The sequence below is a fragment of the Rhinopithecus roxellana genome, chromosome 2, assembly GCF_007565055.1.
Source record: "Rhinopithecus roxellana isolate Shanxi Qingling chromosome 2, ASM756505v1, whole genome shotgun sequence".
NCBI lineage: Eukaryota > Metazoa > Chordata > Mammalia > Primates > Cercopithecidae > Rhinopithecus > Rhinopithecus roxellana.
The window spans coordinates 121,652,018-121,666,195 of record NC_044550.1 but is presented as its reverse complement, the minus strand read 5'-3'; positions in this window follow the sequence as shown (position 1 = coordinate 121,666,195).

Genomic DNA, 14,178 nt, shown 5'->3' with positions numbered 1-14,178 from the left:
AGATAAATACTGTCAACAAACTGGGTACAGAAGGAACATAACTCAAAACAATTAAGACCACAGCCAACATCATACTGAATGTGGAAAAATGCAAAGCCTTTCCTCTAAGATTTAGAAGACGACAAAAATGTCCACTTTCACCACTTTTATTCAACATTATACTGGAAGTTCCAGTCAGAGCAATTAGGCAAAGAAAAGATAAAGGGCATCCAAAGTATCCTTCTTTGCAGGTGACATGATGCTATACTAAAAAATGTAAAAGACTCCACCAAAAACTCTTAGAACTGATAAATTCAGTAAAATTTCAGGATACACAATCAACATACAAAAATCAGTAGCATTTCTATGTGTCAATTAGAAAACAATCTGAGAAAGAAATCAAGAAAATTTGTCCCATTTGTAATGGTATTTAACCTAGGAATTTTGTTAACTTTTAAGTTCAGGGGTACCTGTGCAGGTTTGTTATACAGGTAAACGCATCCCATGGCAAATTGTTGTACAGATTATTTCATCACCCAGGTACTAAGCCTAGTACCCAATAATTATTGTTTCTGATCCTCTCCCTACTCCCACCCTCAACTCTCAGGCAGGCCCCAGCATCTGTTGTTCCCCTCTCTGTGTCCATGTGTTCTCATCATTTAGCTCCCACTTGTGAGTGAAAATACGTGGTATTTGGTTTTCTGTTCAGAATATATTTAACCAAAGAAGTAAAAGATCTCTGTAACAAAACTATAAAACACTGATGAAAGAAATTGAAGAGGACACACAAAAAATAGAAAGACAATTTACACTTATGAATTGGAAGAATTAATATTGTTAAAATGTCCATACTACCGAAAGTGCTATGCACTGCAATCACTATCAAAATTCCAGTGACATTTTCTCTCAGAAATAGAAAAAAAAAAAAAAAAACCTAAAAACTGTATGGAACCTCAAAATACCCAAATAGTCAAAGTAATCTAGAGCAGAAAGAACAAAGCTGGAAGCATCATACTACAAAATGTCAAATATACTACAAAGCTAGGAAAAAATACAGCGTGATACAGGCATAAAGACACACACATAGACTGATGGAACAAAATACAGAATCCAGAAATAAATCCATGCATTTACAGACAACTCATTTTTGACAAAGGTGCCAAAAAATACAATAGGGAAAGGACATTCTCTTCAATTAATGGTAATGGGAGAACTGACTATCCATACAAAGAAGAATGAAACTAGACCTACATCCCTCACCATATACAAAAGTGAACTCAAAAAGGTTCAAAGACTTAAATGAAATACTTGAAATTAAAGTAGTTGAAGAAAACACAGAGGAAATGTGTTAGGACACAGGTCTGAGCAAATATTTTGGGATGGGACCTCGAAAGCACAGGCATCAAAACCAAAACAGGATTCTATTAAACTAAAAACCTTCTGCACAGCAAAGAAAACAATCATGGTGAAAGTACAACCTATGGAATAGGTTAAATATCTGCAAACTATCCATCTAAGGACAGATTGATAACCAGAATATATAAGGGAACTCAAATAACTCAATAGCAAAAATCACAAATAATCCTACTAAAAATGGACAAATGATCTGAAAAAACATTTCACAAAAGATGACATATAAATGGACAACAGGTATATGAAGAAAATGCTCAACATAACTAATCATCAGGGAAATAAAAATCAAAACCACAATAATATATTATCTCGCCTCAGTTAGAATGACTATTTCAAAATGAAAAAGCTAACAAATGCTGGTGAAGATGGGAAGAAAGGGGAACACTAGTATACTGCTGGTGGAAATGTAAATTAATATAATCATATGGAAAACAGTATAAAAGTTCCTCAAACAACTAAAAATGAGTAAACCATATGATTCAGAAATCCCATTGCTGAGTATATGTCCTCACGAAAGGAAATCAGCATATAGAAGATTTATCTGCACTCATGTTTATTGTAGCACTATTCACAATAGACAAGATGTGAAAGTAATGTGTGTCCATCAATGAATGAATACTTAAGAAAAATGTGATATATATATATATATATATATATATATATATATATAATGGAATAATATTTAGCCATGAAAAAGGATGAAATTCCGTCATTTGCGGCAATACAGTTGGTAGAGAGTAGCATAATGGTTACCAGAGGCAGGGAAGAATAGAGGGGAGCAAGAGAGAAAAGAAGGTGGTTAATGGGTACAAAAATACAATTAAATTGAAGGAATAAAGTTCTAGTTTTCTAGTCACCATAGGGTGGTTGTAGTTAACAATAATTTATTATATATTTCAAAACAGCTAACAAGGAAAATTTGGAATATTCCAACACAAAGATATAATAAGTAGTTGAGCTGATAGATATTTCAATTGCCCTGATTTAATCATTACACAGTGTGGGCATGTATTAAAATACAAACAGTAACCCCCCAAAAAGTAAAATTATTTTGTACCAAAAAAACTAATGGAAGAAAAAATTGGTAATATGATTCTCATAACATAAATTTGGTTTTATAGCATCTTAAATTTATATTGACAATGTTTTTCATTTTTGTAATAGTTCTTTTATAAAGGTCTCCCTCATTTTTCTATATGCTTATTGAATAAAATAACATTGCTCATTTATCTTTTCACAAATCAGATATCTAATACATGCTGTTGATGTTATTTATGTATACATTTATACATTTTGCCCATATACAAGCATATTGTCAGGAAAATCATAAAACATTAGTGGATACACAAATTACATGATTTTTCAAAGAAATTATCCTCAAGGATTTCCACTAAATTCTTTTGGAGTTATGTATTATTCTTTAATCAACAGCATGTCATGTCTGATATATAAGAACCATTAACATTTTAATTGTCTTTGGCACAGTTGTATTCAAGTATTAATAAATGACTAACACAAAGGAATTTTGCTCTGCCTAAGAGGATTTCCACTCCACATACTTGGCTTTTCATTGAGCTTCCCTAAGATGTTAATGTATGGATGTATATATTAGTGGTACTGACTTGACATGATTATTTTTCATTTAAGCCAATTAAAAACAAATCATCTACTATTGGCTTTTCAATGTTCTAGGATATAGCAATAACAGAAGACTGACAAGGAGTCTGCTCTCATTGATCTTAAATTCTAATGGGAATACTAGACAGTAAGAATGAAAACAGACAAATAAATGAAATAAGGCATATAGTGATAAGTGTACAGAGAAAATAAAATATAAATGTGATAGAGGTTGACTGTGGCGGTGTACAACATAACACAGGGGAGTCAGGAAAGATCACTCATGAGGTTACATTTGTGCTAAGATATTAGTGACAAAGTTTTCAGCCATGTGAGAATCTAGAGGAATGGCTCTCCAGGGAAAAGCAAATGTAGAGACTGCAATGACAGAATGAGTTTGTTTTATTAGCAGAACTGATAGGGAGTAGGGTTAGAAAATTCAATGAACAGAAAAGAACTAGAAGAGATAGTAAAGGAAGCAAGGGCACTGTCTTTAGTAGTAATTTCCTAGTCTCTTGTGCTAGTTATATTATTCAAAAAAAAGCAGCTATCTGGAACTAATGGTGTATGAATATTACTAGGAGACTACCTATGAGCTTTTTAAAAATGTTTCCAATTTTTCTCAAATGTAGCCGTAGTATCCATTCCTTGTAGAAATTTTAGTAAATAGAGGAATCTATGAAAATAAAATCCCAAACCTATCAGTAACCATTATGAGAACTTTTTTTTAATGCCTACTTTTTGTAGGTGTTTAGACCAGAGGTGAGCAAATTCTTTCTGTAAAGGCCTAAATAATACATGTTTTAGGATGATTCATACGATCTCTGTCTAGACTACTCAGCTATGCTGTTGTACCTTGTTATCAGCCATAAGCAATATGTAAATGAGGAGTCTTGGCTGTGTTTCCAGTAAGACTTTATTTATGGATACTGAAATTTGAATTTCATTTAATTTTCATGTATCATGGAATATTATTATTTTGATATATTTCAGCCATTTAAAGATTTTAAAGATCATTCTTAGCTAGTGAGTTGTACAAATATAGGCAGCAGGTCAGATTTGACCGAAGCTATACCAAGTTGACTCTTAGTTTAGGCACATAGATGCAGATATAGCTATATCCCTCTATTTACATATATATTCATGGTATAAGCAATTAGTAAACATTAATAAAAATTTGCACCACACAATATATACCTGTTTCAGACACTTTTTTTTTTTTTTTTGACGGAATTTCACACTTGTTGCCCAGGCTGGAGTGAAATGGCACAATGTCGGCTCACAGCAACCTCCGCCTCCTGGGTTCAAGCGATTCTCCTGTCTCAGCCTCCCTAATAGCTGCAATTACAGGTGTGTGCCACCACACCCTACTAATTTTGTATTTTCAGTAGAGACAGGGTTTCTCCATGTTGGTCAGGCTGCTCTAAACTCCCAACCTCAGGTGATCCGCCTGCCTCGGTCTCCCAAAGTTTCAGACACTTCTAATTCTCACTAATATTTGTCTTATTCCAGGCACAAGAAAAGAGAATTTTCTACCACTTTTGGAGTTATCCAGAACCATATGGTTAGTTGAGATTACTGGTTCAAGACATTGAAGAGGGGGAGTGAACCTTGTAGTCTCAGGTTGAGCTGGCAGGGACATGGCGTGGAAGCAGGCTGAGGCCCTGAGCCACGATTTGCCATGGAGTGCTGTTGAATCCACAGTATAGTTTGCATGAACAATAAGTGAATCTTTATTTTTAAGCCTCTGAAATTTTGATGTTTACTACTGAGGAGAACCTACTTTTACTAATACAATATTTGTATTTCATATTTACCCTTTAATAATATATTCTGAAAATCATTTTTGGAAATGGCATATTTATGACAATATAACTTTTCATTCTATAAGGATCCACTATAATGTATTTAACCAATGATGTAATTAGTTTTCAGATGAGTTATTTTTCCAATTTTGTTCAATATAAGTTCAGCTGTATGAAAATATTGGAAACATTAATATTTTATTTTCTTTTATGTATTATGAATTCTGGAAATGTAGTCATTGCAATAAAGTATTAAATACTTTAAGGATTATTGATGTGTATTCCCTATTTATCCTAAAATTTGTGACAATTAAAATTCTTGCTGGGCCATACATTTCATTAACATTAGTCACTATTTTTTTTAAACTGTTGTTTGATGTGATATGGAAAATGATACTTTTTTGTAATTATTTGCCTGTTTTACCTAGTAAGGTTGAATATTTTTTACATTTTTCTTGGCCTCTTGAATTTCCCTTTTTAAATTAATATTTTGTTTACATACTTTGCTCATTCTTTGATTGACATATTCATCTGTTACTTCCTTATTGATAAAATTCTCTTTTTAAAAAAAATTATGAATGTCGTTTATTTACCCTTCGCCCTATCTGCTGCGTTTACTATTCTAGAATTCATTTGCTTGTTATGGTGCTTACTGTGTTATGCTTTTTCCACATATGTAGATTTTTAAACTTGTTTTAAGTCTTTCTTTTCCTTATGATTACTTCCATTTGTACAATGTTTTTTCCCATCTCAAGACAGTTCATATTTGCTAATCTTTTACTTTTGTTCTTTCATCAGAGTATTTTTGGTATTTCTAGTAGGCAGAATTATGGCCTCCCAAATGTGTCTGCATCTTAATTCACAGAATCTATGAATGTGATACATCACCTGGCAAAGGATACTTTGCAGATGTAAATAAATTAAGGATATTAAAATGGGGGAAATTATCGACATGTGTCTAATGTAATTATAGGTGTCCCTATGAGAGCAAGGTAAAAGGTTCAAAGTCAAAGAAAAAGATGTGATGATGGAAGAAGAGGCGAGCATGATCCAGCCACTAGCCAAGGCATTCAAGCAGCCTCTAGAAGCTGGGAAAAGCAAGGTTCAGAGCCTTCAGAAGGAATGTAGCTCGGCCAACACCTTGAATGACCTTGTAAGACCCGTTTTGAACTTATAACATTCAGAACTATAAGGTAATAAATTTGTGTTGTTTTAAGCCACTAAGTATGTGGTACCTAGTTACAGCAGCAATAGGAAACTAATACTATTTAATCCCCTTGGAAATTATTTTTTTAGATGTAAAAATGAGATTTATTTGTATAAGAGCTAGGAAAAAAAAAACAATAAGCTTATAATAGTGTATAGCATCTGGAGAACGAAAAACATCCTAAGAAGCCTTGAGTGACTGTGAAGGGTATAATTTTAGTAATAATAACGTTAAAAAGTTTAAGGTTCTGGGATGTCTATATTCAGCAGCCCAGTTAGTCTGGTTTATGCACTTTAAATTTAGTAATATTTAATAGAGACAAAGAAAAGATATTTAGGTCACCCCAGCCAGTTAAGTTCAAATCCATTTCAAGATAAAGTACAGTCATGTGTTGCTTAATGAAAGGAATATGTTCTGAGAAAAATGCCTCATTAGCCAATTTCATCATTGTGCAAACATCACAATGTACCCTTACACAAACCTAGGTTGTATAGCCTACCTCACCTGTAGGGATAGCCTATTGCTCCTAGGTTACAAACCTGGACAGTATGTTAATTGTACTGATTTACAATTGTTACAGTTTAAGTATTTGTGTATATAAACACATCTAAACATGGAAAAGCTTCAGTAAAATTATGGCATTATCTTACAAGACCACCATCATAAAGGAGGTCCATTATGACTGAAACGTCATTATGCAGTGCATGACTGTACTCTCAACTGAGGCCATTATGAGGGTAAACTGGTTGTCTAGAATTCTTTCACCATCCTACTGTTTGACTGCCAGCTATGTATCTCTATCAAAGGTTATGTATAAAAGGATCTAGAAGTATCAGGCAAAAACATTCAGGCAATACTATAAATACATTTTAAAGCCCAATTTTATTATTTTATTATATCTGATGACAATATTGGGAATTAAAGAGGTTGCTGCTATTGTCTTATGCCTGTAAATTTCAACTATCCTATTTGAACATGGTATTTTTACCTTCTATTTCATGCTTTTTGTGTGTGAGCACCCATTCCTCTCTTACTTATGGTCCCCAGTAAACGGAAATATTCTCCTCAGCAAGAGAATCTGTGTGCAGTGGACAAGTGGATCTCTCTAACTGAAGTGCCTGATTTGAATCTTCCTCCATTACTTAATCAATCTGTGACTCTAAGCAATGTACTTATCCTGTCTTTGCCTTGATTTCCTCTTCTGTAAAACAGAGATAAAAATGGGACCCATGTTATAAGAATACTTTGAGGCTTAAATTACATAATAAGTGTAAAATATTTGAACGGTGTCAAATGCAATGACCACACCCATTTAACATTGATTTTTTTATTCTTTTTTTATGCCTAATTCACATCTTATCTACACAATCTACACTTCAATGCCCAAACTAATGATAATTCAAAACTTATTTCCAGCCACCACATATCACAATGCTCATTCCATTCCTGGATTTCTATAGATTCCACATTAAAAAGCAAATTTTTTATCTCATTGGATTCATAATTGTTAACTTTTTAGTTTAAATTATATACATATTTTGCTCAACAAATATATGTGCAATAATTGTTGTGTTATCTCTGGATATTTGCTCCGTTTTTTTCATTTACCTCTGTATATGTGTTGCTCCATTTTTTCATATGTAGAGTAGGAATACTAATAGTACTCCTAGACTTATTGTGAAAATTAAATGAGTTTCTGTGTATAAAATCCTTGGAAGAATACCTGACACAGAGGAAGTGCTAAATAGATATTAGATTTTACTAGAATTGTTATTATTCTTGTATGCAAAACACTATCAAATTATTAAACATTACAAAAAGACTATGCTATATTATACTATAATATACATTTCTTAAAAAGACCTATTTCCTATGCCTTCCTTACACCCCATTGCAAGTTTTCAATAGATGTGAAGTCAGTGAGGGAAAAATACAAAAATGAATTGTGAATATTTAGTATTTTAGTATGGAGTAATTCCAGGAGCAATTTGATGTGTGATTAGACATGAATGTATATCTACTTCAAAAGGAAGAAGAAAGAAGGAATGAACAAACACCCTGTTTTTTCCTCTGCATCCAACCATTTGAGCAGATTTTGGCTACCTTACCATAAAGGTGATAGGACCAAAAACAACGACAGCAATAATAAATGATCTACACAAGCAAATAGCTGGAAACGAAGAGAAACAGCATAGGATTATAGAATGTTCACTTGCACGCCTATGTTAACGTTCTGCAACAAATTTTACAAGAAAAAAACAAACAACCCTATCAAAAAGTGGGCAAAGGATATGAACAGATATTTCTCAAAAGAAGACATTCATACAGCCAACAGACACATGAAAAAATGCTCGTCATCACTGGCCATCAGAGAAATGCAAATCAAAACCACAATGAGATACCATCTCACACCAGTTAGAATGGCAATCATTAAAAAGTCAGGAAACAACAGGTGCTGGAGAGGATGTGGAGAAATAGGAACACTTTTACACTGTTGGTGGGATTGTAAACTAGTTCAACCATTATGGAAAACAGTATGGCAATTCCTCAAGGATCTAGAACTAGATGTACCATATGACCCAGCCATCCCACTACTGGGTATATACCCAAAGGATTATAAATCATGCTGCTATAAAGACACATGCACACGTATGTTTATTGCGGCACTATTCACAATAGCAAAGACTTGGAATCAACCCAAATGTCCATCAGTGACAGACTGAATTAAGAAAATGTGGCACATATACACCATGGAATACTATGCAGCCATAAAAAAAGGATGAGTTTGTGTCCTTTGTAGGGACATGGATGCAGCTGGAAACCATCATTCTTAGCAAACTATCACAAGAACAGAAAACCAAACACCGCATGTTCTCACTCATAGGTGGGAACTGAACAATGAGATCACTTGGATTCGGGAAGAGGAACATCACACACCAGGGCCTATTATGGCGAGAGGGGAAGGGGGGATTGCATTGGGAGTTATACCTGATGTAAATGACGAGTTGATGGGTGCTGACAAGTTGATGGGTGCAGCACATCAATATGGCACAACTATACATATGTAACAAACCTGCACATTATGCACATGTACCCTAGAACTTAAAGTATAATAAAAAAATAAAAAGGAGATGTGATAGAGGAATATATAGGATTTGTGTGTAAGAAGTAATTCAGCTTGTGAAATAAGAAAAAAGTTCCCTTTTTTTATAATGCTATGGCAAAAGCAGATTTCTGAAAAGCTGAGAAATTTGGCAGGAGTATAATTTGGGAAGAGGCCAGAAAGGAAGTTTCTGGAGATAACAAAGGATATCTCTAAAGCGCTTACTAATTATCAGTGCCCAGCTATTTTTACATGAAATTTCCTTTGGAAGATTTTCTCCTTTCTAGATATATCTGCCAGTCAGAAAGGAAAAAAGAGAGCTATCCAGCATCTGGGAAGTTCCCATTTATACATATTCCAGTTTATACAGATTCTTTTGTGTTGCTAGATTGTTTATCTGAGTATACTATTTTCAAAATCATTTATTTTTTCATTAGTTCATTTATTCAACAAGCATTGATTGAGTACTACTATATGACAGACACTGTGTCAGAGATCCTAGAAATGTGTCTGTGACTAATAATAATTATTATTCTAATAATTATAGTAAACTTTCTACCAATTTTGCAAAGTATTTACTGTGAGTAAGAGTTGGAATTGCTCTAAGTATTTAAATCTCACAAACAAAAAATTATAAGGCAAATGCTAATAATATCCTGGATTTACAGATGGAGAAATGAGGCACAGAGGGGTGAGCAACTCTTTCAAAATCATGCATTAATAAAGGTCACAGATATAAGGACTCCAATCAGTGCCCTTAGCCACCATGCTGATGATGGGTTTGAGATGATCTTGTGCTCTCAGAAACTTATAGAAACTGGCACACGGGACCTGATAGTTACAAGGTAGTTACAAGGAAGTGTGACAAAACCAGTTGTAGGGTAAATATAAAGTGGTGTGGGAACATATAAGAAAAGTATCCCACTCAGGAAATCAGAGCACCCCTAAACTGAAACCTGTAGTATAAAGCAGAGTTAGTGGGATACTGAGATGGGAAATCAAAATGTTTCAGGAAGTGGATACAACGTGAGGACATCAAGGTGAGGGAAGAGAAGATCCGGTCCATATGAGAAAGGAAATAAAGTTCACTAAACCTGTAAGAGAGAGATGATGAGCATGTGCTCAGTTATTTAAGAAAACTCATTCTTAGAGTCAAATTACTAAAACTGCAGACTCAGTCCTTCCCTTACTATTCTTTCCAACAAGATGATGTCTGACTTGCTTCCAAAGCCCCACTTGTAAGAAAAAGTACAAGCATATTTGAATGGACTATTTTTTTTTTTTTTTTTTTTTGCCAGACAGAAACAAGCATTCCAGAGTGCCAAGCAGATTTAATAGAAAAACCTCTATCTTAGACTCAGACTTAACTTCTGGAAAATTCTCTTGCTTGCTTCCTCTTATAGTCAATAGCAGATAATCTGTACTTTGAAAACACTCGTGAAGAAATTTGTAGGCCAATTTCAGAGCCAAATGAATTAACTTATAATGGTAAATGGAGGATGACATGTTAGAACAAGAAGAATTTAGGATTGAGGGAATGAGGCTCAGATCCCTTCTCAAGATGTTGAAGAATGACTGAAAAAGTTAAAAATCATATGAAGAATGATTTTAAAAGTGACTGAGTAAAGGTAAGGCTTTCAATAAGAAAGTCAATATTTTATAAGGCAGCAGAAACATTTTGTGGAGAGAGCAAAAGCAGAAAAACAAGTGGGAGGAAATTGCAGCTAAAATAACAAAAATCAAAGTACAAGTGAGAGAATTTGCTATATCATCAAGGTAAAAAGTGTAAGGAAAATGTCAAATAAGAAAAAGACAGAAAACATGGAATATTTCAGAGATAGGAAGATGAAGAGTAGATTTAGACATTAAAAATAGACAATAAGATGGCACAGAAAAAGAGAAATTATAAATAAAGAAAAGGTCCTTTAAGGAATACAATTATATGTCATATAAAACAGAAGTAATGGGTAGCAATGGCAAGGAATTAATCAAAAGGTTAAAAATTGTTCTATAGCAGATACATCATCTCAAAAATTGAGCAGATTGATCAAGGTAACATTTGGTGTTTTCTGTAGTGTTTGGTATTTGATGGTTTTCTTCTGAGTCTTTCAGCCCCTTAAAAAAGAACTCGAAGGAAGCGTTTGAATTAAAAGTGTATACACAAAAGGTAAAATCTTAGAACAAGGACACTAACTGATAATAATTAAAAGGGAGAGAAAAAAATTACTAGAATCTGGAGACCACTAACATGAACACTGATCACAACGCTTATGCAGGCGTCTCTCTGAAAAGGTTGGTGAGGTTTGGAGAAGGCATGACACACAGGGAAAATGACATGCCAGAGAGCCAAAAATAGCTGATGGTTAATTTTGGAGGCAATCTGAAACAGGCCAAAATGGAGTGGTGAGAAAGTTATTAACCAGTTTATTAAAAAATATGGCTTTGATAAATAAACATGAACAATTTTCTTTCCTTAAATCTGGATCTAAAATAGTGGATCTAGTATTGCCAGATAAGCTGTTGAAATAAGTGAGGATGTTAGGAATCAAAGTGACCTGCATTCTAATAGTCAATGGGTGCAGGAAGAAATAAATTAATGTGAGAAGGAGAGTGAGGCAAGTCTACCCCATTTAGTTCATAGTCCTTTATTTTCATGTGTTCTCTGTAGATTGTTTAAAAATAAATAAATTACAAATCTGAGAGAAGACAAATGAACACAATTTAAAAAAGAGATGCTATCATAGGTTAGTAAACTCAGATACCTAACATCATTTTCACAATAGCATACAAGCCAAAAGATGAGAATATTTAAAATCTATAAAGAGGACTCCAGGAAAGCTGCAGCAAGAGGCAGTAAAACACAGGTCTATAAAATGAGAAACAGGCAGATCTGATCATATTGAAGATATCAAAGTGCAGGCTGGGCCACTGGCAATGTTTGACTTGCTCTAGAAAGAAGATGCAAATGACCTTGGTGCAATGAAAATGAGAGATCAGAAGATGAAAATAGACACAGGGTATTTGAAAATTATTAGGAAGCAGGATATGTGTAATTAAGCATTGCTTAGTGCCAATTTATATTTGCACATTACCACTCTCCACAACTGCACGCAGCTCCCTCATTAATGAGTCATTGTAAAGTTCTCACGAAACAACAAGGCATTCTGTAGTTCTCATGAAAAGATGGAATGGTCAATGTCCAAGTATTTTATCGGTTAATATTTTTGTCTTTCAAATGTATGAAGGCAGAAAGTGGCAAATGCTGGCAGAGATATTGAGGCACCATAGGAAAGCACCAACTTTGGGAATCACGGAGCCCCTTTGAAATCAGGCTTTAAAATCACCATCTGTAAGCCCAGGCCAGTTCCTTACCCAACTGTAATCTCTGTTTTCCTATTTTCTTTTCATGGATAAAAAGAGGATAGCATTAGCATTCACACATATATATGTATGAATATATGAATATATTCATATATATGCATAATATGTATGCATAATAATGTATGCATTCATTTTATATATATATTACATATATACGCCTCCTACGGTTATGGTGTAACATATACACACATTCGTGCTTAAATATTTTTGTAGATTTTAGGTTAAGTAGCATTTTAAAATGTAAATGCTCAGAAACAGGGAGAAAGACACATTGAAATATTAAAGCAAACTGAACAATCTGAGGTTGAGGGCTCCAGAAATGTCTCTATATAGTTATTAGATATTATTATCCACAGAATATTTTACACACAAATAAATAAAAACAAAACAAAACAAAAACTACCTCCCAAGCATGAGAAATTTGAGAAGAAGAGACAAAGGGACATAGCAGAAAACATTTTAATCCACTTGGTTATGGAGGAGATGTGACATAGAATGGAAATTCCAGTTGCAATTACAGTGTTTATGGGACATTGTCAAAAGAAAATGTTAAAAAGAGCAAACAAAGATGACAAATGCTCTCTGAGATAGCAGAAAGAGTGAAATATTAATTCATTCATTTATAAATTTAACACATATTTACTAAGCTAAGCATTGTGAGACAAAAGAATAAATAACTGGGAAAGTAAATCACGCAAAACAAAAGGGAAAGAGTATGACACATATTTGTTTTCATTAAGTTAAGTTATAATATGCTTGATGATTATTATAGCAAGATAAAAATCTATATAAGGAAAATTATGGCACTGCATGTCTGTTACAGCCTCCTGCAAAAATGGCTGATCCGATTTTCACACATTTGCAGGAAGGGTATACATGTTCTGACTTAACTTATAAGTTGAAGTTGAGGGAAAAAAAGGAAGGGAGACATTTCACTCAGGCCTCTGATTTGACCTTCAACTGCTTTGTCCATCCACAATTTAGAGCCCTGGGTGGAGGCAAAGAAGCAGAAATATATGCACTTAACAAAGAGCTACTTATAAATCATACATAAATAAACTGTAAACTATTCACTTCATGGTAGATATTAAAGATCTAAATCATGAAAATTATAAGGGATTATTATTTATTACTGGCCACACAAGGACTAGGCTTTTTAATATTCATCTGTACATATACAGCCCGTCCCCAGCACAGTGACCAACATAGTAATGGCGTTTAATATTTATAGAACTTAACTATTTTTAAGTATTTGTCTGTGTTTTAGTAACCCTTTATTTACTTATACCTTTCTGCCATAGTAAGTATATTTCACAGACACTTCCAGACCAATAAATTAAATCCCAGAATGTGTTTATAAAGGTATTTTTTGCTGACACAGGGACACTAAAGTCATATTTTCTCAAATCTTTCTCTAATAAAAACAGTAAACGCTAGAAATAATTTTCAAATTTAAAGAAAGAAAAAATTGGATATAATACTAACTTGTCACCAAGGCACCACAGTTGACATAATCAAGTTACGTATGACTTGAAGGGTTTCTTCCCACCACAGCAAAATTAAATAAGAAAAAATAAAACAAGTATTACCATATTACCGTATTTAAGAAATACTTACAATGTCAAGATGACATACAGGTTCTGTAGTTGTAATGTTGCTATCACTCAGCAAGT